At 37.2% G+C, this 24459-nt stretch overlaps 1 protein-coding gene across 7 annotated transcripts in view; it reads right to left on the reverse strand.

The window, feature by feature from the left end:
- The window catches only part of GRM1 (glutamate metabotropic receptor 1), a 189899-nt gene that overhangs the window by 108025 nt on the left and 57415 nt on the right, over positions 1-24459 (reverse strand). The window lies entirely within an intron of this gene.

A 24459-nucleotide genomic window follows, 5' to 3' on the forward strand; every position in this document is an offset into this window, starting at 1 on the left:
AATTAGACATCTGTTTCTACACGATAAAAATATCCCAAGTGTAAGCAGAGTATGAAGCATTTTTCCTCCTTCCCCCCTCCAAGCACTGCTGTGGAGATGGCCCTAACCCTGCTACAGCAGTCACAAACAGCGTGCAAGTAATGCGTTTAAAGCAACGGCAGCTACCAGCTGTACGTCAAATCCCGCTATCCACCTATGTTGTCTGCCTCAAGCCATAGTCCGACAACAGCAGTAGCAATTCCTGACTTGATTTAAAGTGCAGTAGCTGGATAATTCTGTTGTTTGGCTTCTCGTTAAAGTAACCAAAAGACTGTACGTGGGGTTGGCGTATTTGGTATTCTAGAAATAAAGATATTAAAATGCAAGCATACTATAAAATACTTCTATTAAAATGATCTTTCATCTCTGTTCATTTCTAGTCATCTTTGGCCTTTTCTATAAGTATTAATTCCTTGGAGGTCACATAGCTTCTTACTTTAGTGAGCAATAACTGACAACGATGTGTCCTAACTGTACTCAACATTAAGAAGAAAAATTTGAAAGCAAAAAAAAAAAGAAATCTTTTCAGGAATATCATAAAACTTAAGATGATTTTTTTGAGTAAAAATTTACTTGTTTCTGGATCTTCTTACCAGAAGCAAATTGTTGGATGCAAAAGAGGACTTAGGTAACATTACAAAGATGCCTGTATATGATTAGGACACTTAACTTGCCATAGGAAGACTTATATTTGGAATGCCACCCCTCCCAATTCAGAGCAGGAATCAGAAGTGGTGTTTAGGATGCTGCCACATACAGAAAGAAATTTCACTACTATGCTAGTTGGGTTTTTTTGTTTGGTAGGGTTTTTTAACTCACTTTGTTTATAATGTTCAACTGAACATTAAAAGTAAATTGTCACTGAGTGAACAAGATTTGCTGTAAAGCCTGGTAATTGTGGCTGGACATCAGGTGCCCTTCCAATTATTATTTTTTTACATGTTTACACAAAGTGAAACAATCTCAGCAGGAGAGGGTAAGAGGCTGGGCCACTCCACTGCCTGTAGACACAACATCCAGATTTTTACAATGCCAAATTTCATTCCCAACAAGAGCAAAATGGTCCAGTACAAGAACAGTGGAGACCTTTGGTTCACATCTTTCCTTTAAAATGTGTAGAAGCAGTCTGGGTAACCCTAGATGACTGATCTGATGACTGGATTATAAGCAGTCTTATAAGTTCATCCTGGCTAGCTTTGTGAATGATATCTAACTCCCCAAACATTTTATTCATGAAATTATCAATCAAATTTAGCTCACCAAACTTCAGTCAAACCTAAATTAATTTTGGGTTGACTGAAACTTCTCTTTATTTTGCATTATTCACTGACGATAATTTGCTCAACCCTAGAGGAGACTGGCAGTGGTCTGCACCACCACTATTTGGACAGCTGAAAAATGAATTGTAAGTCACTGGTGTCAGTGTTGCTAGTACTACCATTGTAACTGCACCTTCTCAACCATTTAGTAGGAACCCCAACAATTGTTTGGTTTGTGGAGACTGAAGTTCTTTCTTGGAGGCAAAAAACATTGTGGCACACTAATAGGTTTGAAAAGACCCTGCTGTTGCATCATACTTTCATCATTGCTGCGTTTTTGCTGGAGTCTTGTCCTATCCCTTGTGCTCAGATTATGCCCAATAAAGTCACCTGAAATTGAAGCGCAGAAAACGAACTAGTAATAACTGCTCGAGACAAATACGTCACAAGTCTGTACCTTCCACCACTTCCGTCTGCCTCCCTTTTTCTCCTTAGCAAGTAAATGACATCTTAAAACTGGCTTGGCTGAATTCTTCATGGTTTGATTTTGCTCAGACAAGGAGCATTATGTTTCACCATAGCAGCACTAATATAGGCTATGACTTCGCAGTGCAAAAAGACAGAGAGCTTGCAAAAAACAGGCACACTGAAGGGATCGTAAAGTGATTCAAATAACATATTTGAAGATTTATTTGATATGCGCAGTTTGGGTTGCAACTTGGCATGACAGAACGTGTGGTTTATAAAACAAAAACACGCTTATTTCTCTTGGAGGAAAATCTATGCAGGGCAGAGGTCTAATTCAGACTACAGAGCCTACCATTTCAAAAGAAAGCACTTAAGATACACATATGTCCTCAACTGGCCTTCAACTCAAGGATGTATATATGTATATATATTTTCTCTACTCTGAGCAAGTCAGCTATCTGAATGTCTCTGCAGAGCAAGTAGGAAGGATAAGAATTGCTGATAAAAATTAATTTGTATGTTTCAATAAATACATTAGAAACCTTTACCATTGCAGGCTATACGTCTTAAATATACTAGCAAGAAGATGGAATATGCAGCAGCTTAATATTCTTCTAGTACTGACAGATGACTAAAGGTTAATAGCATCAGGTTTCTGTCAAGAATACCCTGCAGACGGTGAAAGTTCCCAAGTCAAAACATAACAACTAGCTCAGCTAGTCTTCTGCAAGATTAAGTCACTTGAAACCACTGTATGACTAGAGCTAGCAGATTTCATTTAATCTACCCGGAAAGCTTTGTGCACAATGAATTTTAATGTCTGCTATTAAGAAAAAAAAAATAATGGAGGCATAGGTATAAGTCAATATAGAGGTCAAGACTCATCAGTCAGGCCTGTCTGAATACTTTGCATCATCAAGTATACCAATTGTTTTGCACCAGAGAAAATCTGTATTCAAGTGATGATAGACCTATACCTCTTTCAAGTCCAAAGCTGAGCCACTGCAGCACAGGTCATTCTGCATGTGGGTTTATCTTTTGGTTTTGTTTTTTTATTTTCCTGGATAAGAATGCAATTCTAACTATAATGCCTTAAACATTTGCAGTTTCTTTGATGGTCACCAAGACAGAGCCTGGTTCCCATATATTGTATTCTCAAACCACATTTTGAGATGACATTTTAGGATAAAATTTGCTTCTGCAGCGGGGAACTAAGATGCACTCATATCAGAAAATGGATTGTATGAAATGTCTTTCCTGATCTGGTTCCAACAGTAAAAAAAGCAAAACCATATTTTTTGAATATACATTAAAAAGAGTTCTTAAATGAATGGCCCTAGAGATTTGTCTTCACATTTTGTATAAACTACTAAAGAGAAACTCCTGTAAAACATGTAATTTTATTCCAGAAGTGTGGGATTTTTCTTTTTCTTTTTTTTTTTTTTGGCCTGTCATTCAGAAATTATTTTCTATAACTCTCTCTACAGAAAAATGTTTCATGTGACCACAAGAGATAACAGCAAAGGTAGATGCATGGAGTTATATAGCTGTGATCCTATGCAATTTTGTCATCACCCTGCCAGTGAGAGCCAGCAGTAGTATGGCTAGAAAAGCTTTTTATAGCCACTGTTAATAGTGCAGAATCTGTAATCATTGCAGGCAACTTTTAATTTGTTGGGGTGTTTTGTATCAGATGGGCAACTGAGCAGCCGGCCAGCTGCTAGACCTCTAAACACAGCAGTGGTAAAGTTGCAAGGACGTTTCAATTCAATTTTGTCTTAATCTAAAGCAATATGCAAGGGAGGTGCACGAGGGACTGTGGTGAGATGTAATGAGCTGCTTTTCCTTCTGTGCAAGTCATAACTGACTCCAATAAAGTCAGCTATGTTTTATTAGTGTGGTCCTAGTGTCAGTCAATTAGGTATCAGGCACCTTAGTCCCCAGACATGTTTTTCCCCATAAAACTGTCAATTACATTAGGAAAAGAGTAATATGTACAGTGGTTTTTCAGAAAGCAATTTATATTTCAGACCGCAATTACTGCCAAATCAGCTTTAACAAGTTAAAGTTCTTTCCCAAAGCTGGAGTTAGAGTAAATATGCATCTCTTTAGACTGCTCAGTCCTTTATAGCATTTGTGCTTTATAATAAGGGCCAGATTCAGAGCACTGATATTAGGCATTCAAATTCTATACTGCAGAGGAAAAGAAAAAAGGAAAGAAAACATCATTGGAGTGATTTGGAGTTCTAAAGTTAGCCTCTGTGTATACTCAAGAGAGGTGTAAGCATCTCTGTTGGGCAGTTGAAGACTCCTTGGTGCATCCTGAGCCAGTAGGATAGCCTGCTTCCATCCTCTCCAGGCAGGCAGGAGGCACTTGAATGGCAGAATCTGATTAAGCAGGGGCATCACCCACCTTTGCACACTAACCTCCTGGAAAAGCTGTTCACACAGGCAGTGACAGAAACAGGGGTTCATGTTCTTTCTCAGTCTAAGAGATTTGAAAAGGCCATATACCTTCTCAGGTGTGTCTCAAGCCATGGGTGAAGCCAATGGGCACTCTCAATTTCAGTAGCTTCAGCTAGACTGAAGTGTGGAAAAGAAGCTAAAAAGGAGGACATGCAGTGGAGTCCACTTCTGTAGCCTGGAATTAAGCTGCTAAGGTGACAGAACAAACTTCTGGTTTTCACTAACTGGATTGCTTGTGCATTTTACATGATTTTTTTTTTTTTTTAAACAAACCAGGAAATTCTGAATTAAAACTAGTCAGCACTGAACTTTCCAATTTCATATTCACTAAAGAAGAACAAGAAAATCAGAAAAATTATGGAGCTCTCCATGCCATGAGATTTTGGGCACATATTTAGGAGGTGGAAAATGCAAGATATGTTTTTTTTATTCTCAGAAGTGATTCAACAAAAAAAAAGGAAAAAATTACAAAATGGTAGTCACCTGAGCTTCCATAAGTGTAAATTTTTTTTTTTTTTTATTCTCATTGGGCAGTGTTTTATGTCTGCTTAAAGATTACGATCACCTCTCAAGTGACATCACCAATCAACATTTGGGGCTTCCATAGTTCTAAGGATTGCACCCGAACTGTAGCATAAAAATTATAAAATACCATCTTTGACATTTAAATGTGACCTCAATATACACTACATATCAGCTCCAAAATGTTAACATTATATAAAATTATTAATTACCTGCAGCTAACAGCCACCTTACAATTGGAGGCACATCTGTTAGTAAACACATTCTGCACTACTTTAGCAATTCCATCTGAGGTTTAAATAAAGAACTTGTGTTTTGATACTGTTTTGACTTTTGGATGACATTCAGACTTCAAATTAGAAATTTTTTTAGTGAAGTACCATCCCTGACTGTAAACTGCCAGTTCAATTTGTTATCTTTCCAGTAACAGCCTATACAGAACATAGATTTGTACTTCAGTTTAAGTAAAAGGTAGTAACTTGCATTATCTGTTGATAATAGAAAAATACACCTACTGAAAAAAGATGCTCAAGTCAACACAATGCAAAAGTTATGATCTAAAGTAGCTATGATTTCAAAATACTGACAACGATTTTCTGCTGATATCAAAATCCTTTGATTTGAGGGATAAAGGAGAGGAAGAAGGCTGACTGAATCCCAAGCTGATTCGACTTTTTGAAATGGAACCAGCCCCCTTGTGTTTGTCCTGAAATTATAAGACAAAAGAAGTGGTTTCCAGCCTCCCAGGCTAGCGTTTCATCAGACCACAGGAGGATGCTGGCATGGCAGCACTGCCTCCACAACGGAGGGGACTTCTGACCGCTGGACCAGAGCGGGTAACATCCCTTGAAAGAAATTGCTGTCCCTTTTGTGGATGCCTGCTCTTTTCTGCAGTCCTCCTTTCCAGATGAGAAACTTTCAGCAGTTTTCTAGCATGTAACAAGCTATATGGACCCTCTCCTGCCTTCCCATAGTAAAGTGGACAACAGTATGATTAAGTTAAAGCACCTAGATTAGGAAAGTATCTTTAAAGGAATTTAACCCGAAGCATCTTTCGCAGAAAACAGGTGCTGCTCATTTTCTATTTCTCCCTGGAATAAAGGGTTGCTGAAGTGCTCAGGGAAACAGAATTTCTCCTCTTTCACATCCCCATTGTAAAGCTAATTGCTGGAAGTGCTGCTAGGTGATACAGCAAAAGGACTGCACTAGCTTTTCTTAACTATGCCTGTTGCCTTTTCAGGATGAGCCATTCAAGAGCATCCTGCTTCTGCTTCTCTTTTCAAGGATTTCTCCTGTTGACAGGAGCATTTACATGAGAATACAGATCAGGCACTGACTGACACTGTGTTGAAGCTCACATAACTATCAAATTATGTTAGATTAGAATAAATGTCATTGACATACAGGAACATAACATGCTCACTAAAGCTTCTGCACTAACAAGCTTGAATATTTACTGAAAACTATTTAAAGGTAGTATAACAGTCTGTTCAAAATTAGGGATTTTTGGTTTGTTTGTATATTGTAGAGAAAGGGAAACTATTATTAATTTAAACTATTATGACAGGTGACATCTGATCAGTTTTGTCCCATCTCACATTTCTAATGGAGACAGGTTTGAGAATATGCTGAAAAAAATTTATTTCAGACATGAGGGAAATATTTCTCACTTTTTGTTATTATATACTGTAAACAAATACACCTATGCATATGGATACTATGATGTGAGTGAAATCATGGATCAACTACTAATAAAAATCTTTTTTAACTATTTATGTTCAATATATTGTATGGTTGAACCTCAAACCTGTAAGACATACAAGAATGATCTGCAAATCTCAGCAACAGACAATTCCTACTTCTGGCCAGGCTAAGAACAGTATGTAAAATTCAGAAAGCAGTGAGAGGAAGACTTGTCCGATATTTTGTGTTGCCAGAAAAGGAACTGGAATGATAGACGTACAGCCTACTGACTAGAAAAGGTTTGATCCAGAGGTGGTGGCTGAGACACTTATGAAGGGTGGAGGCACATACTGATAGCATTCATTGCTTGGAAAGGTGGATGAAGTCACTCAGCAGATGACATTTTAAAGGTTTTTTCCAACTCATAATGAAGAATTGTTTGAGATTCCAGAGATATAAATTTGGGTCCCAGCATTCATGAATTGGTACAGAGCACTATCATAACACAAAGGATGGAATGAGAGCTGCTGCTCTCATTGAATGAGCCTCAATCAACTCAGGGAACAGACAGGTATCTTGGTAAGATAATGTGATATATAAGAGAGTGTAAAAAGTGCCATTTACTGAGACAGTGTTAAATGCAGAATGGCACAACCTTCTGGTGCTGTGGAAAATGATAAAACCCCCACAACTCTTCAATAACAAGAAAAATTGAGCAGAAGTTGTAAATAAATGGCATGTGTCAAATATGGAAATATAAAGAGTAGTGGAGGTATGAAGGGATAAAACTCAAATTAAAAATATAAAGGAACAGAAAGATTATACAGGCCCATTTGAATGAAGATGAAGAAGTCCATTATTTAAACAGCAAAGGAGAACAAATAACAAATGATGCAGCACCTAATGCCTTTCTAACCTCTGTTTTCAGTAAAGGATTAATCAGTGCTGACCACAAATTTAACTAAATGAAACAAGAAAAGTTGGTGACAAGGAAAGAGTAGCTTCTGGAAGTGTAAGATAAACAGGGTGAGATGAAATTCACTCTTGAATTCTAAGGAATGGATGGAGGCAGTCTCCACACTATTAACAGTTGACTTGAAGACTCCAGGAAAGAACATGGGAAGTATCAAGGGACTGAAGAAGGACAAACACAGCACCTACTTTTGGAAAGGAGGGGGTAAAAGGAGAATTTAGGTAGGGAATTACAGAACTGTCAAACTGACTTGTAACCCCAAAAGACACTTGAACAAATTATTAAATGGCCCATTTATAAGCACAAACAGATAACAAAATGATCAGAACAGACCGTGTATTTGTTAAAGACAAAAGTTTTTCAACCATTTCAATTTCCTACTTTGTCAGGTTAGATATATTAGTGGATTAGAATGAAATACCACATGTAAGATATACTCACTTTAATTAGGCTTCTGGCAGTCTCCTATGTGAGACTCACCTATGCAAATTACAAAACATGGTACAGTTAACGTTATCATACAGACTATATAAAATTAATTCAAACAGTACTTAGTGTGCTTGCTGTGGAGGGATCCAAAGATTTTTGTTGAGAATTTTGAGATATTCCTTCTCTTTTTTTTTTTTTTTTTTTTAATTTAGACTGGAAAATGGAAAATAGATCTGTAATTTATGACTATCCCAAATTGAGAAGGATTGCACACACACTGCAGAATCAGAATCCAAAGTAATCTTGAAAAAATAAAAATCAGTTTACTAACAACAAACTGAAAGTAGCATCCCCAGGGAGATATTGAAAGTCAAAGTAATAGACTGGGGGGGTCATGTATTGCAAAGGGACCTGGTGGACATTAAATGAGTAACAAACTGAAAATGAGACAACAATATCAAGTGGTAGGGTAAAACTTTCTAGACATATTAATTGACATTTTCTATGTAAGGTATCACAAATAATTACTGCAGTCTACTTGCTACTTCTGAAGCTGTAACCAAAGTACTCATAATGATAAGAAGTATCAAAAATTCCAGGGCAGAGCATTATAACCTATGAACAAAGGTTAAAGGTAATGGTTTACTTAATCTCTTAAAAACTAAGGTTTGGGGACACAAGTTAATGATGTCCAGTATGTAAAACCTGCTAGTAAAAGCATAGTGCAGAATTTTGTTCCGTATCCAGAGGAGTAAGGAGAAGTAGTCAGCTTAATTTCTGTGATATAGATTAGGTACTAGGAAAATGCTTTTAAATAATAAGTGTTGCAAAAAAATTAGAGAAAATTAACCTGGGAAATCATGGAATTTCTTTCACTGGAAGTTTCTAAGCACTGTCAGATAAAAATGCATCAGAGATCATTAACTTTGTAAGTGCAAAAGAAAGGACTAGATGGTCCCTCTTATCCATTTCAGGACCATATTTCAGCTGTTTCAAAGACAAGATTTCCTTTACCATTTTGCTTTTCTGCTTCTGGCTTAGGCTAGTGTGAGGAAATGCATGAATAAATATGAATAAATAGTCCTAGAATTGTTCTGTTCACTTTTTCGCAGACAAGGATTCATTCTGGGCCCAGTTATGATGAATAACCTCTGTTTCTTAGTCACCAGAAAGAAGGTGACCTCTCATAATTAATGGTAATATAAGCTTCTTTGAAAATCTAAAGTGCTAGATGACATTGTCTGGTCTGTGTTGGTAGCAATCAAATATGAAGAAAACACATATATCTCAGTCTATTGGAAGATATGAAAACAATATTGATTGGTATTTGACATTTCCTAGGCCTGGTGAGCACCTTAATTCTCCTTGAAGTGAACAATTGGAGGGAGAAATTATTTCAGTATCTTCAGGAGCTCCACAGAACTTCCAAGCAGAATTTGGCTGCTTTGAGAAATACTGATATTTAGCATATGAATAAGCAAAGAAGGGAAAAAAAAATCCAAATTCAAATAGTTTTCCTGAAAAAAATTAATAAGTGGTTTCATAGCTATTATAATGTATCATATAGTTGTTGTAATTGTTTGGATAACTTTTTGCATTGTCAATTTTGGGTTTTTTTTGAAACATCCTTGATCCTTACTTCTCTTGCCCAGTTGTAAGAGAATAGAAATATGCAGTGAGTGAGAACCTATATCAATATCTTCCCTGATATCCCATGGAGACAAATGCATAAAGCATCTGCTAAAAGACAGACAATAGCTATAGCTGAAACCATAAAGCCAATACAGACAATTTATGCTTTGGCTACCTAATACTGAAGACATGACGAGCTTTGTCCTGAAGCTCACTGTTCTCCTATCAGCTGGCTCTGATGCTTAGCCAGAGAAATGTTTGTTTCACTTGCTGAAGCAATTACGAGAACCAAATTAAAATGTCAGTACTAGGAATAATATGTCTCTTACCTATTTTCAGCTTAAGGTAAGAGCAAGTGTAATGAATTTCATCTAGGGAAAACACTCAGTTTCAAATAAAAACTACGTGAGAAGAGGTAGAAGACATGAGATGTACTGTAATGGATAAAATACTAATGACATTCCTTTCAGAGGTTTGGTCAGGGACATGCTGTAAGCAGCAGTTCTTGTGACTTTGAAAGACCAAAGCAAGGTTACCATTTAGATTTTGAAGGCACAAGGTGTCTAGTACTTCAACACTTCTTTGCTGCCCCAGTCCCCAATCTATGTTCATTTTCAACTCCCCCCCTTTATTTTGCTGCTCGCACAACGTTCCTAAGGATTCAGTTCATATCTGCTCATAGATTTCAAGTCCTGATCCAACTGATGCTTAACTTTTGATTTGCCAGTCAAAACTGTACAACATAACCTTACTAGTAGGTTGATTTAATCATGTTAGACCCAGTTCCCCTACTGGTTCCTCTACACTGCAGCCAATTTTTTCCAACTATCCCTTGTCATATTAGCTATCTCTTTCCCCTCCAACAGACTCAGCATCCTGCTTTCCCACAGCTTATTCTCTGCTTTTCTCCCCAAGGCTCACTCTACCTATCCTTCTGCAAGTACGCTATCTCTGCCATTCATTTGTGTTCACCAAAGCCCATCTATGTCTTGATAAGTGCACTGAACAAATCACAGCATTCTCATGATACAGGAAAAAAGACAGTTCTCTTGCTATGCTATGACTTTGGTAAGAAACTGTAAATTTACAGCTATAACATCTCCTCTGTGTGTCATCTCCATTCTTCTGGTTACCTTCTATATTACGGCATTTTTTTTCTTCTTTAATAAGTCCTTTACATCAAAGATCATGTCATTATATTTACACTTTGCCATTCCTACTCATATTCTCTTCCCCAGACTAAAGCAATAATGGGAATGCTGAGGTAGCCATAAAGAAAAAGTTCTGAATCAATGTCAGGGCGTAGAGGGCCATAGTTGCTGGACTCAATATGAAGAGAAAGAAACCAAGGCAGGACTAGATCAGGCAGCTAGGGAGCCAAGGCAGGGCTAGAGAAGGACACTGAAAAGCCAAGCTGGAGAAAACTGCTGACTTACACCTAGGACTAGAACCAAAGCAAAGAGCTGTGGAGATGAGGCAAATGCAAAGCAGATATTGAAGGCAGGAAAGCAAGATCAGGAAGTTAAGGCTGAAAGTGGAAGCAAGGAAGAAGGAAGACTGGGAAGACACCTTGCAGTGATCAGAGGAAAGCCTATATACCACCTTGCATCACAGCTTGTCCAAAGCTCCTTCTCTGGAAGAGTTAGCAGAAACACGAAAAGACAACCGAGCTCACATTTCTCCTTCCCCATCATAAAAGAAACCAGAGTGCTTTGAATGAGAGACAGAATGTCTGCCCGAATAGGAGCCACATAATTCTTCAAATAATTACAATCACCAAGCAGGCTAAGAATACTACTGATTAATCAGCAAATTAATTTTCTAGAAATGAATACACAAAAGAAGGGCAGACCTGGAAGAGTTAAGTAGACTTTGATCATGAACACCAAGATTTTTCTTAATAGGCTTATGGAAAGACCTGAGAAAAAGACGGTAATTTTTCAGATAAAAGAGAAATACAGGTATACAGCAGTGAACAACTCCTGCCAGAAACTTTGTCTTAGTCTCTGCTGGAAAATGGAGGCCCGCAGATATTCAGCCCAGCAGAAATCATATCAGACAGCAAGATACAACTAATGATGAAACCCATAATTTGGGGGTAGAAGGAAGTGTTATGCTGCTCTTCTATAAAAACTCAGCAGAAAAATACTCAATCACCTCGATAATAAATTAATAAAGCATGATAAACATTGTTCTACATTGTGACTGACTCTTTGCACTTGTCCATTGATTTATGGAGAATAATTCAAGGAGAATGATATTTCTACTTCCTGACAGCTCCTTACAAAATTTGGAGGTAAACCAAGTTTTTTCTTTCAATGGTAGCCAACAGAGAATATCAAGCAGCAACTGTTGTATCCAGCGTTGGGCTTGCACATCATTCAGAGACCTCCACTCTACAGATGCAACCAGGTGCTGGTGTGCCAATGACTTAGTTTGAGTAATTATTTTCAGCAAAAAAAGTACAAATATCACCCAAAATTTACATCTAGCACCACAGAAAGTTTTCCAAGTTGACTAGAAACATCAAAAATATTTTCAGTAATTATCTACATTGTATGTGCTTGAAAAGAATGGAGTTTGGCAACAAAGACATTTCCCCTTCTTTCAAATTATTGCATGTGGTTACTATTTTGACCAGTCAGGTATGAGTCCTTTTCTTCTTTGTAGTAAATTGTTAAAGAAGGTGGGAATATTATTCATACTAGCAATTAGATGATTCAATGTTTATTTGTATCCAGTATTTGCAATAAGGTGAGAAGCATTTTAGCTGGTTGTTGAGTGATGACATCATTACTGGCCCATTGCAGTTGCTATAGAAACACAACTGCATTTTTCACAGGCCAGGCAACTGAAAAGCTTTAGAGATCTACTTGTTTCTAGTTTTGATAAATCACTTGTCAGCCAAAGTGTAAACTCCTAATACCTTTTTACCTTTGGAGACTAGAAGTACCGAAGAGTCAGCTATCTATATCCTAAGAAAAGTGGATTTGATAAGATCACTACTAAATGATCATTCTTTCATGCATTTCAACCCACGTAAACAGATCACGACACTGACTAGGGAAGGACTTAGTCTTGTATCTGAAGTGAGCAGGGTACTTGTACACGCAAGCATCCTCACACTGGCTTAAATGAGGAAGTCCAGGTCGTGGTTTTTATACCTCTGCATTGCATTTACATTTAGATGTTATTGGCTGCATGCATACTTTCCCATTGCTTACAAAACCAAAACAAAACCCCAAGGCAAGGGAGCATTCAGATGGACTTACTCCTGTTTACATCTCACATGAAAGTGAAAAATACCTATCAGACCCTTGTGAATTTGACTCTGCCACTAGACCCTGAATTTCTGTAAAGCTCACATTGCATATTCTCTGGGTCTATACTCCCTGAGCATACCACATTTTTTGAGTATGCAGCATTTCATATTTGCAGTTCAGGAGAGAAGACAATAAAGAAACTGCAAGACCTGAGTTGCCCCCTTTTAAGATATGTTCAGAAATGAAAGCACACTTTTATGCTTGCATGGTTTCGGTATAGAAATTGTCACCACAGTTATGAGAGAAGGCAATTATACAGAAGATTTCAGAATTTAGTTTTGAGCTAGGTAGGTTTGAAACTTAGAAAGCAAAAGTTCTCTGTGAAAGAAAACATTTTGAAAATTTATCTTTTGATGAAAATAATATTATACGAAAGTAATTGTTTCATTTTGGTTTAGTATTATGTAGTAAACACACAGTTATTTAAATTGTTAAAGGTGTTCTGAAAAGAGAAACTAAGACTCCATGATTTCATAGGAGGTCTAAAAGTATCATTTCACCACTGTCAGACTCTCCAAAAATCTTTCAGAAACACTTTCATTAAAACCAATGCAACTTAAATTCCACACATTGTACTGGATGCTACACAATCTCAGAATAGATATACTGGATGTGATTCAGTGTCATAGTATGAAACCTTAATTTATGTGTGTACATGAAGGCATGTTTACTTATATGCCTGCATGTGAGCTAGGTGTCAAAGTTGCCATTACAGTGAAAGAAAAATTAATCCAATACAGGCAACAGAAACTAGACAGTGGTTCAGATGGCCAGGCAACACGTGTCTGCTTTAGGCAGACTGGACTGGTTCTTAGGTTGTGTTGACTTGCTCTCCAGTAACTATAATGGGATCTTGGTCACACAGCCTCCAAGAGGAGGGAACGTAATGTCAGGGCTGGCTTTACTGGGCAAAGTGCCTAACTTGACTGTGCTCTTAAAGAAATTTTTGTCATGCAGTGAATGAGCTACAGGAGAGCCTTCCCATCCTTACACCCCTCTCTAACAGCTCTGACCAGCTTAGTTCAACCTCAAAGATATTTATATATCTCCACAGCTCAATTCAGTTTAAAAAGGAACAGTAGAAAATCAAGCACTGTGTGTTTCAAACTTTTACGCTATGACAATATTCAAACTCACTATTTCCTAAAACAAATGTTAAACAGATTTGGCAAGTGCATATTTATTTTCTGAGGAAGGAATACAGTTTCAGTGCAGACATTGGCTTTTGTCTGTTCCAGAAATGGATCCTAAACACACAGGAAACATTCAGTAATTAAAAACAACAACCAAGCACATTTGCATTACCTTTATTTAGCTCAGAAATGTTGAAAGGAAAGGCTACATTTCCTTTTGTGTTACCAGGTTTAAACACTCGAGTTTGAGACTGAACAAGCAGCCTCACATTTCTTTAATCACTGAGCTACTAAAAAACAGCTTATCAGTATTTTCAAATGAAAAAAACATATTACAGTACGAATTGTATGCATGTGTAGTAGTCCTTAACGGTTTATTAAGGACTACCAAGATTTAAGCCATTCTGCAAAATGAATCAAGTAATTATTTCCCTTGCTTAAGGAGATTATATATGAAATTTTAGTCAAATAAAAGCAAAGAAAAATATCATATATTATGTTGGTTATAATGTGTTATTATTGCACTGGTAAACAATTGCATGAACGTTTCCACTGAAGTCATCATGCCAACTTCAGTAATGAAATGTTCAGGTAGATGAGTAAAAGAGACTGTACAATTTAATTTTCTTTTTTCAACATTAATACAGGTAAAGCCTGTTGGTTAACATTCTATGAGACTTTCCTATGATGAAAATTAACAATATAAGCAGTTTTGGTTAGACACCAAAGGTGAGAAATTTTGTCAAATGGAAAACATTTTTGGAAATATTAAGTGCCTATCTCAGAAGGATTTAGAGAAAATGCCAACTCATGTGATTGCATCCCTGTGTATCCATGCATTTACTATGGCATTTAAGCAATGCAGCCTCGCAAAATGAATAGCACAGAATGGCTTAGCAGAACACAGTGAAATATAATTCATTCTCCATGCAAAATCCTTTTGCGAAACATGTTTCCTCTCTAGTTTAATTAAAACCATCTGAATTCCAATATTTCCTTTTTTACATTTGTTCACATGATTTATTTAACACTGAAATCCTTTATTTATACAGGATTGTGCAGGTAATTTATTTATAACAGAGGTTAACTGAACCAGCAGTGAATTGTGCATGAGATCACCTGTGTCTGTAGAGAGCTCAGCTGAAGTCACCTGGATCCCACCTGAATGCAATGAATCTTTGAGCTGTGATGTTAATCATGGCACTTAGCTTTTAATTTTAAAAAGAGGGTTCAGATGCAGAGGGCACCACCAGTAATACCATGTTCACCATAGATGTGTGTTGCCTATTTGTTGTTTCCAAGTTACAGATTTGTTAATTTCCATCACTTACACTAAAAATATTAGAGGCAAAAGGAACACAACTTATATGCAAACCCAAGAATTTATTGCCAGTTTAATTAGTCTTAACAGCCTGATCCATTATTTTTAACCTAGTCACAATGATACTAAAATTTTATTACATACATATAGTGTAAAATGTAGAATGTATTATATAATTATATGCAGCTTAAATTATATATATCAAAAATTTCATGCCTGTCAATGTTTTGCCCACCTTCTTTAGGTCAAAAGCTTGGGGCAGGATGAGGAGATGCAGGGGGAGCGAAAGAAAGGGAGTCTTCAGTATCCAGAGAACTTTTCCAGGAGAGTAATGCTGATGGTTTCTTCTTCCTCATGCAGAGTGAGGAGGAAGCATGCTAACATCTCTACAACTTGCTTTTTCTTCATTGGCCAGCAAGTCCACATTACAAGCAAATTCACTGTATATTATCTTCTTTTTTTTTTTGGGGGGGGGGGGGGGGGCGGGTGTCACATGGGAGGTACTGTTCTTTGTTCTCTTTGTTACGCCTTGAACAAGTTCTACCAAGCTCCCCAAGTTGCATTCACTGCTGGCCATTGGGAGTTGCTTATAACCCTGGAGCCTCCAATATCAATCAATGCCTGTGCTTTTAAGACCTCTACTGTCACCCCATGCCTTTACTGCTCCATGCTGCAGTTTATTCCATACTTACAAGGTAGTTCGTTACGCACACAGTAAGCACTTTTTATTATCTACTAGTTGCAGAAATAACAGTAAATATCACAACCACATAATCATAGAAAACTAAACAAAATAGGTAATAGTCACCTGGTCATTAGATAATTGGTGCTGCAAGCTAAAACAAATCTCCAGAAAGGCCAAGACAAAGCCTAGCAGAAAGCCCGTGGCCTGTTACAAGCAAGAACACCAAATTTTTACTGGGCTACAGGGTTACGTATGTAACCTGAAAGGACAAAGATAAACTTTGCTGGTGGTTTCTAAGATAGAAAAAAAATTCAGCGACAGATTTCTAATAACATGTTTGAAGTTAAGTCTACTGAGGTTGAACTATGCATTCATGTAAAATCAAGGAAATGAGGTAAGAGTCATGCCTGCTTACACTCAAGGATGTATTTGTATGCCTAATTGTCTATATTATACTTCAGAGTAACAAGCTGCATGTGTACAATATTCACAACCACACACCAGTCTTTCCGTAACCCTTTCTGGCCCATCTGCTCAGCTGAACAATCCAACAGACCAAATCCCAAAGGAAACATCTAAATAGGGATACTGAACCCTGGCTTCAGAAATCTCAAAGGTGACTTGCTCTTCTAATCTCCTGTTTGGTCCTGTATAGGCACCACAAGCCCAAAACAACTGCAAGATGCCACCTGAATGATGTAAATTTTTTCATTCTACAGTATAACAGGTAAGATGTACAATTTTTCATTCAAGGCTTTTCTTATCTTGTTTGCTATATGTTGACGACACTATCGTGTGATTTCTTCCATATATGAGTACTTCCTTCCTGCTGTTTGCATCACCTTCCATCTATGTCCACCTCTATTTTCATTGTTTACATATAAAATTTTAAACAAGCCCATACTAGGCTAGGTTTGTATTTAAAATATTTATGAATGTTGCATAAATGCCATGGGAACAAGAAAGGGAAGCTGTGATTTGTATATCCACCAGGTTGCTAAGCAAAGAAGCATCTTTTCCATTACAGGCTACATGACTGCAGGAATGCTTCAGGGAAGATGCAGTTCCTATAGAAAGGAAACCAGTAGGTCATCAAGTAAGAATAACTTAGAATAAGTTACATGAAAGCTTTCTGTTTAAATGCAGAGGAAATCTGGTTAAAAAGAGAGAGAGTATCCACTGACAAAGGCTCCAACTTATTATATCAATTTGTTGCTTATTCTATTCATACTATATGAAAGAATCAGTTTATTTTCACATTGTGGTATTGTCCTTTATAATACAGGATTGCACAGAAGGTAATCTTATGGAAAGTGAATAGGAAGCCAAAAATATTGAAAGAAAAAGTCCTTCACATCCAAGACAGTCATGTCTAGCATGTTTAAACTTTCAAACAAACTGTTGGTATGTTAACAAAAAACATTCAGAGTTCAAAGGTAGAAATAATAGTGTAGGATATATTGTGTATTCACATTCAAAAAGACATTTTGAAGCATCTGTTATTTGATTAGTTTTAAAGGCAAATACTCCTTGGCATATATTTTTCAAGCCCAAAAGATCCAATGAAATTATTCCAAGAAATTTTTGTAAATGATTACCACTCCCCCAAAAAGCAGTAAGAAAAACAGTTTTCTGATCAGTCCACATAATTCAACTTTCTCATATTTGTGAACAGAATTTATATATTGGTTTTACTTCTCTATTTGGCACAGTTTTTGGAATTTCACTGCAGGGTAATCTGACATTAAAGTAAAAAAATATCAGATACAACACAAACACAGATACCTTGTAGATGCAAATATATAATTTTAAGTATCAAATAAGAATGTTATTTGTGGAAACCAGCCCTCACCTTGAATTAGCATCAGTTATAGCCTGACATGCAACATCCTTTTAATATGGTAAATCAAAAGGTTCATCTAGATGTTCTCTGAGATACATGACACACGAGGGAGTCATCTACTTCATTCATCTAGCTTACCCATTCATGTCCTGAACACGCTGAACTACAAGATGTCAAAAATGTCATCAAGGTACCATTTAGCCTCTCACATTGAAGAACGCTGAGCATTTTATTGCTTATAGCTGTACCAAGAGCACGTACAGACAGATGGTTAGGAAGTTGTGCTTGTTTCTGCCATACAAAATTAAAAGGCACGTCTCTCTAATGCACTGCACGTGATGATCTTAGCCAACAACACCCATCAGTCCTGAGCAGAGGTCACCCAGCATCCTGCTTGGCTGAAAGTATACTGTGCCATTTTTAAGGATGGTCCAAAAGGCTACTGCCATCTGGGTCACTGTCTTTTCTTCTTGACGCACAAGAGCAGCAGTAAACATAAAATACAAAATCCAACATCTGAGTTCTACTGAGAGACCATGGCCAGACGACTAAATCTGTGAGTTGCATCTATCATGTCCTTGTATATTGGTAAAAGGAATCCCAAAATTGTCATCTACCCTCTTTACAGAAGCAACTAAACACCCCAGTGTTGCTCTTAACATACGCTAATCAAATTACCCTTCCTGAAAGCATTATCAGTGCCATGAAAGGTAACCTCGTGCTTATCACACATCATCATTCACTGTCTAGCTCATTTTTGTTCAATGTAAAGAGCTCTTACTTCACTGATGTATTACTAAAGCACATTAGATCAAGCAGTCAATGTGAATTTGCTTCGTAGCCTACTATAGTAATGGAAACGCTCCAAGCAAACTGGCAAAAGATGTAGTTTGTGGTACTTGGCAAGATAACACAGTATGTGAAGGCAACACATCTTCAGAGAAAACAAACAAATCAACAACAGGCATTTCATCACTTTCAGAATTCATTAGCTCAATGGAATTTAATTCCAATCCCTGTACAGGTTCAGTATACTGGGGGATATGTGTGCATGTTCCAACAAGTTTTCTGGTATATTCTGCTTTAAGTGTCAGTTGACACTATACTCTGCAATTTAGCCAAATCCTTAACTAGAATTCTGTGATACAAGAACACTTGCTTTATTAAATCATATTTTAACTTTATTATGCCATAGTGGGTAGATACCTTTTCTGAGCAGTCAGCAAATCTCATCTGTGGCCAAGGTCATATTTTCTATTTTGAACCAAATCATCCATCTGTCACCTCACTTTGGCCAAGGCTGTTACTGTATTTGACTTCACTTTGTGTCAGTCTGTATGTATGTACGGCAATGAATCTCCTTCAGATTTAATAAGCCTTACTAAGGTCTTTAAATAAAAACTTTAAAAAGAAAGAAATCTCCAAATTTTTTAATAGTTAAAAATGTTTCCAACCAAGGTCAGTATCCACTTTTTTCAATGCCAATGCAATGCTGGAAAGCTGAAGAAATAGTAAACTATTTGCAATGCTAATTGTGTTACATTAAAGAACAATATCACTTTTATCTTTTCTTATATCCTCATTACACCGGAATTCACTGCATTTTTTCAGATCATGCAGTAATGAAGTCTTTTCCTAATGTAATAACTAATTTACACCAATTTATTTCAGTAACAAATTAATTCCAGAAGCACCACAACTAATAAAGCACTGATTCCCTATCTAGTTTGTTTCTGCATTTCTACATAGTCCCCCAATGAATAACCACAGATTCTCTGCTAGTCCTTCCTTTTCTTTGACCTCAGACTCAACAGAAGTACCTGTAGCCCCATCCATGCTGACTGCCTGGCCGTGGAAGAGGTGCTACTTGGCAGGAGGCAGAAAAGGTAACTAGCTCTCACTGAGCTAAAGGAAACTGCTTTGGGGTCTCCCCTCTGCACAGATGCTGATTATGGTAAGACTAGTAGGAACTTTAACCCTGACAAACTTTACTTGTCTGCCAAATCTCTTTGAAATTGGCCAAGAGGGTCAATACCTATTCTAGGCTGCCTGGTAGGCAGGCAGATGGCCTGGTCATGTTAGGTGTTTTTTTCCCCCCCGTAGAGGCTAGGGTAAGAAAAAGAGTGAATTTCAGCTGAATTTATTCCCTTTCACATTTAAAGTTTTAATAACTAAGTATTCAGATGCTCATCTCTTTTGGATCTAGCTTTGCCAGTAGAAAGTAAAAGTTATACTACATTATTAAAGACTGTATTCTGAAGTTTTTATATTTTTTTCTTTTTTCTTTTCCTCCTCCTTTCTTGTGAAGGGGAACTGTGTGTAAGTTTAAGGGTACTCCAGCAAGACTGTGAAAAATATAACTTCAGCAGGCTTATAAATGTGATCATTCTTGCTAATGTAATGTCCTAGATTCCTATGCTTCCCCAGGACACAGTCAACTACTTTTTTATTATTGTTATTCTTTTTTATTTTTAAGGACAAATGGATGCTAGATGTCTATTTTTCTATTTGCATCTCTCTCACTATTATTCAGAACTGTAGCCTTTTACAAAATTATTTTAAATAGTATTTCTTATTACTGATCGATGGTGCATTTCTTGCCAATACGAGATACTTACTCCAATTCAGAACCAAGTTGTATATCTATATTTTGTCCTCTCTCCCCATTTTTTCCTTTGATCACAAAGAGGTTTTTTAATTAAAAACAAACATATAATGACTGGGAAACCCTTAAACATTGATGTAAGAGACAAAGTAATCTTAGTGCTTTCAAATAATTTCTTTATAAAAAAATCAGTATCTGTAAGAACTGGATAGTTTATAGACCTGGTGACGGGATGTGAAGACTTCTATCAGTATTCAGGTCCAGCCTTACTACTGAAAGCAGAAACTTATTGAGTAGATCACCATACTAATGAATGTCTGCTATTGAATATTTATTGATGTGAATCCAGTTCCTTGTGAAACAAAAGCAGTGCCATTGGAACACAAATGTAGTTGACATATCAGTTAGTATCGCTATTCAGGAGTCCAAAGAGGGTTGTCCCCTTTCATTGGGAGCATTATATTGCTAGCTGTTACACTATATCTGTTTGGTCCATGAAGGACATAGATTTCTGCTGTTTTCCCTTTAGTATGCTATGTGAAAACTAAATTATTTTTGGAAAAAGAAAGTGAAGTTAAAAACAGATTAATACATTTCAGTTAGATAGCACACATTTATCCCCTGTGATCTTCCTTATATAACCAAAATATCATTTGACTTTCAGCATGTTTTTACTTCAGGACAACTGAGGGAAATATACAGACACAATCAGTATTCCTAGATAAATACCTGAATACAGAGATCTTCTAATCTATAACACAACAGCAAAGCATTAAGACATTAATTCTCACAACACTCCCACAGAGAAGCAAAGACAAGAAAGCATTACTGTGCCCATTTCACAGAATGCAAAAAAGACCAGGCATTTGCAGGAGTGGTTTGCTCAAGGCCACAAAGTAGAAATAATAATGCTAAATCATCATTTCCCTCCCATCAAGCTTAGCTAAAGATGACCATCTCCCTTCTCTAAGCTGAAAACAACATATAGTCCCCAGCCTGCACTCAGAAAAATTAGTTGAAGAGAAGTAGCAATACAATCCTAAAACCTCTGAGGACAAACAGGCCATTAATGTAGCCCATAGCTTGATACAGCTATAGTTTTTGAGGGTTATTGCTTCAAAAGATGCTGGAAAAAAACCAAAGAACAGGTGTTTGTGCTGATGGGAATAAGGATGATATCCAACATTCATTTCTGTTCTCTTAGTAACCCTTACTCCATGATTTTTGGTGTCCAATCTTAGTGACTCTAAATCTTCTGAAAGTCAGCTGTGCTAGAAATGTCAAGCAGTGATTCAATAAACTTTCACTATTAATGCAGTAGCAGCTGACCACACACACAGAATACAGGATTCAGACAGTTTGTCTGAGGACTCGGTCTTATCCGAAATAATAGAAACCATGTTTGCCACAATCTTTCAAACTTTTAAGTAGAAGCCACGGAGTGTGAACATATCACAAAAACCAGTTTCTAAGGTATGTGTATTCTGATGTATTAAAATGTTAAAAAAAAGTCATTTGATTGCATGTGTTTTCCATTACACATGTAAGCACTCTACACTGCCATAAATGAAACTTGCCAGACTGCAAGGCATGAAGATACTTTTTTATGAAGCAAACATGCATTTAACCAGGTCTGATCATCACCAGCCGTTGTTCCTGAATTGTGGTCAGCAAAGCATTGTAAATAGTCCTTACCTTGCCATAACCAACCACGATTACAACTCTGCATTGGTACCCCAGCACAGGACTGCAATCCCTCCCTCACCACATACACTGACAGGCCAAACCCATTCTCTGTGCTCAGCAAGCCTTGCATCAGGTCCTGCTTCTACATGATGGTCTGGTGAAGAGAGAAAGTTAGGCAACAACTGATGTGGAATAATCATAATTGCAGAAGAAATTGATAGTTATCTAAATCTCTGTGCTTGAGACTCTGACAGGCTCACTCCACTATTAGAACATGTTAATTAGTATATGCCCTCTGATTTTCTCTCTGCTACTCTTCTTGGCACGTAGGAAAAAAAAGTGTTGAAAATAAGTGTTAATTCACCTTATAAATTAACAGGTTATTAATTAACAGGTACACAATGAGGAAGCGTTGTTTGACTATTTTCAGTTTGACTAACCTCCTAACACTTAAAAAAACAAAGCCTACCCTCATAACTACATGAAATTATCAGCCAGTAAGAATCTTGTATCAAATATCACAGTCATAATGTGCTGATGAACAGTTTTTCATTTTGACACAACTATGAAGAGTGTCAGCTGGTAATCAAGTGCTTAGGAAGATTTTCTTACTTGCACTGAATTCCAGCAAAGACAGGAGGTATCTGATGAGAGACAAACCAAGAAAGAAGATGGAAGAAAGGAAATTCTTTCTGATCAGTAGATCAGAAGCCCTGAGCTAAGCACATAGAGAAAAACCTAGCCCTAGGGATGCCCAGCAGTTCTGAAATCTCTCCTGCACAGCTAAAGTCCTGATCGGCATAGCACTCATTAAATGGTAAGAGAAGTAAGAAGTGATGGCTTTCCTTCTCGAGGTAGAAGAGAATTATTCAGAAGTATTTGTGAGCCAGCCATATGCACCTACCAAATGCATCTTTTGGCTCTAGCAGTGCATCAAAGGGCACTGTGCATTGTGCCCTGCAGGGAATCCCAATGCGAGGGGCAAGGAGACCTTGCCTGGGGATATGGGACCTGGATAGGCTCTGTATGGCCAACACCACTTGAGCCACGATAATTAAAATGGCATCAGCAGATTTTATGCAAATGGCAGCCTGAAATATATGATTGTACCCCAGGAGAGTCTTTCCATTAAAAAAAGGCAAAATAAAAGCAAGTGTTCAGTGTTTTCTAGATGTTGATTGGTGAAACTTTGACATTGGGGGACCCTTTGGAAACAGTTGCTGCTAACTACAGAGAGATGATGACACTGATAATATGCTGTCTTTGCTGTAAATATCACCCTTTGTTCCTCAAAATACAGGGCTGCTATTTACATGTTTGTTGCAGCCAAGGTTCAGTTTCTCCTGTAGGTCAGACCAGAAGATTACTTAATTACATACTTTTATGACAGAAAATCACTGATTCACGTTTGCTTTTGTATCAAAATATATCTGCTTTTCATCTAGCTATATTAATTGCATCAAGTATGCATAGTCTGTATGCTGATGTAAAGGAAAAGTGCATCATCTAATTTTCTAATACAAATAGATTCAGGAAATTAGTCATATTTTAAAATTGAAAAGTTAGGACACTGTTCTGCTTTATAATTTGCAACGTGTATTCATACCACAGCTGATTGTCAGCGTGAAGCCAAATTACTTTTTTATTACCACGAATATGAAACCAGTCCTTAACTCCAATATAGATAAAAACCTAATCATAAATCTAGGTCCTGTTGTCTTTCTAAAATAGTCCCAAGATTACTTCTGACATTCATTCCCTTAGAGAAACTTCAAATACTAATTTTTAGAAGCCAGTATAAAACAGCTAACACTTTTCAAGTAAACAAATTGAATTGGAGGAAAAGTTTCCTACATCACATCAGCAACAGGTTCTACCTCTGCAGCCTTGTAAGCTCCAGGAGCACTCTAGCTTTTAACATACGAGAAGCCAGTTGTTCTGTGCCACTCAACAGAAACCACAAACCAAAAAAGGAGTCCAGAGGTATCAAAGCAGTTGCCCAAGGCCCCAGAGATACACCAACCTCTCAGGAGATGAGAGCTTTTTGAGCTTTCTTCCCTTTTCAGCTTCTGTGAGGACAGAAAAGTCTCCAAGGCTGTTGGCCTTAGCTATGAAACAGTTTCCTGAATCGCTGCACTTGGACCAGTAGTCCCCACCCCAACAGTGCTGAGAAAGAAACTCACTGGAGACGACTTCAGGCTTTGCTTTCCCTGTGAGTCCCATCTTCAACATTTTTCAGGAATTGACAAGTACAATTTCATCTTCTAGAGACTCTTGTGTCTTTGGAAACAAAATATTCCCATCTCACAACTAAATTTAAAAAGTTATCCACAACAAAAGTGTCTCAACAGCACAAATCTACTTCTATTTATGTACCAGTAAAGAGCCTGTG

The sequence above is a fragment of the Balearica regulorum genome, chromosome 3, assembly GCF_011004875.1.
Source record: "Balearica regulorum gibbericeps isolate bBalReg1 chromosome 3, bBalReg1.pri, whole genome shotgun sequence".
In the NCBI taxonomy this organism is placed as follows: domain Eukaryota; kingdom Metazoa; phylum Chordata; class Aves; order Gruiformes; family Gruidae; genus Balearica; species Balearica regulorum.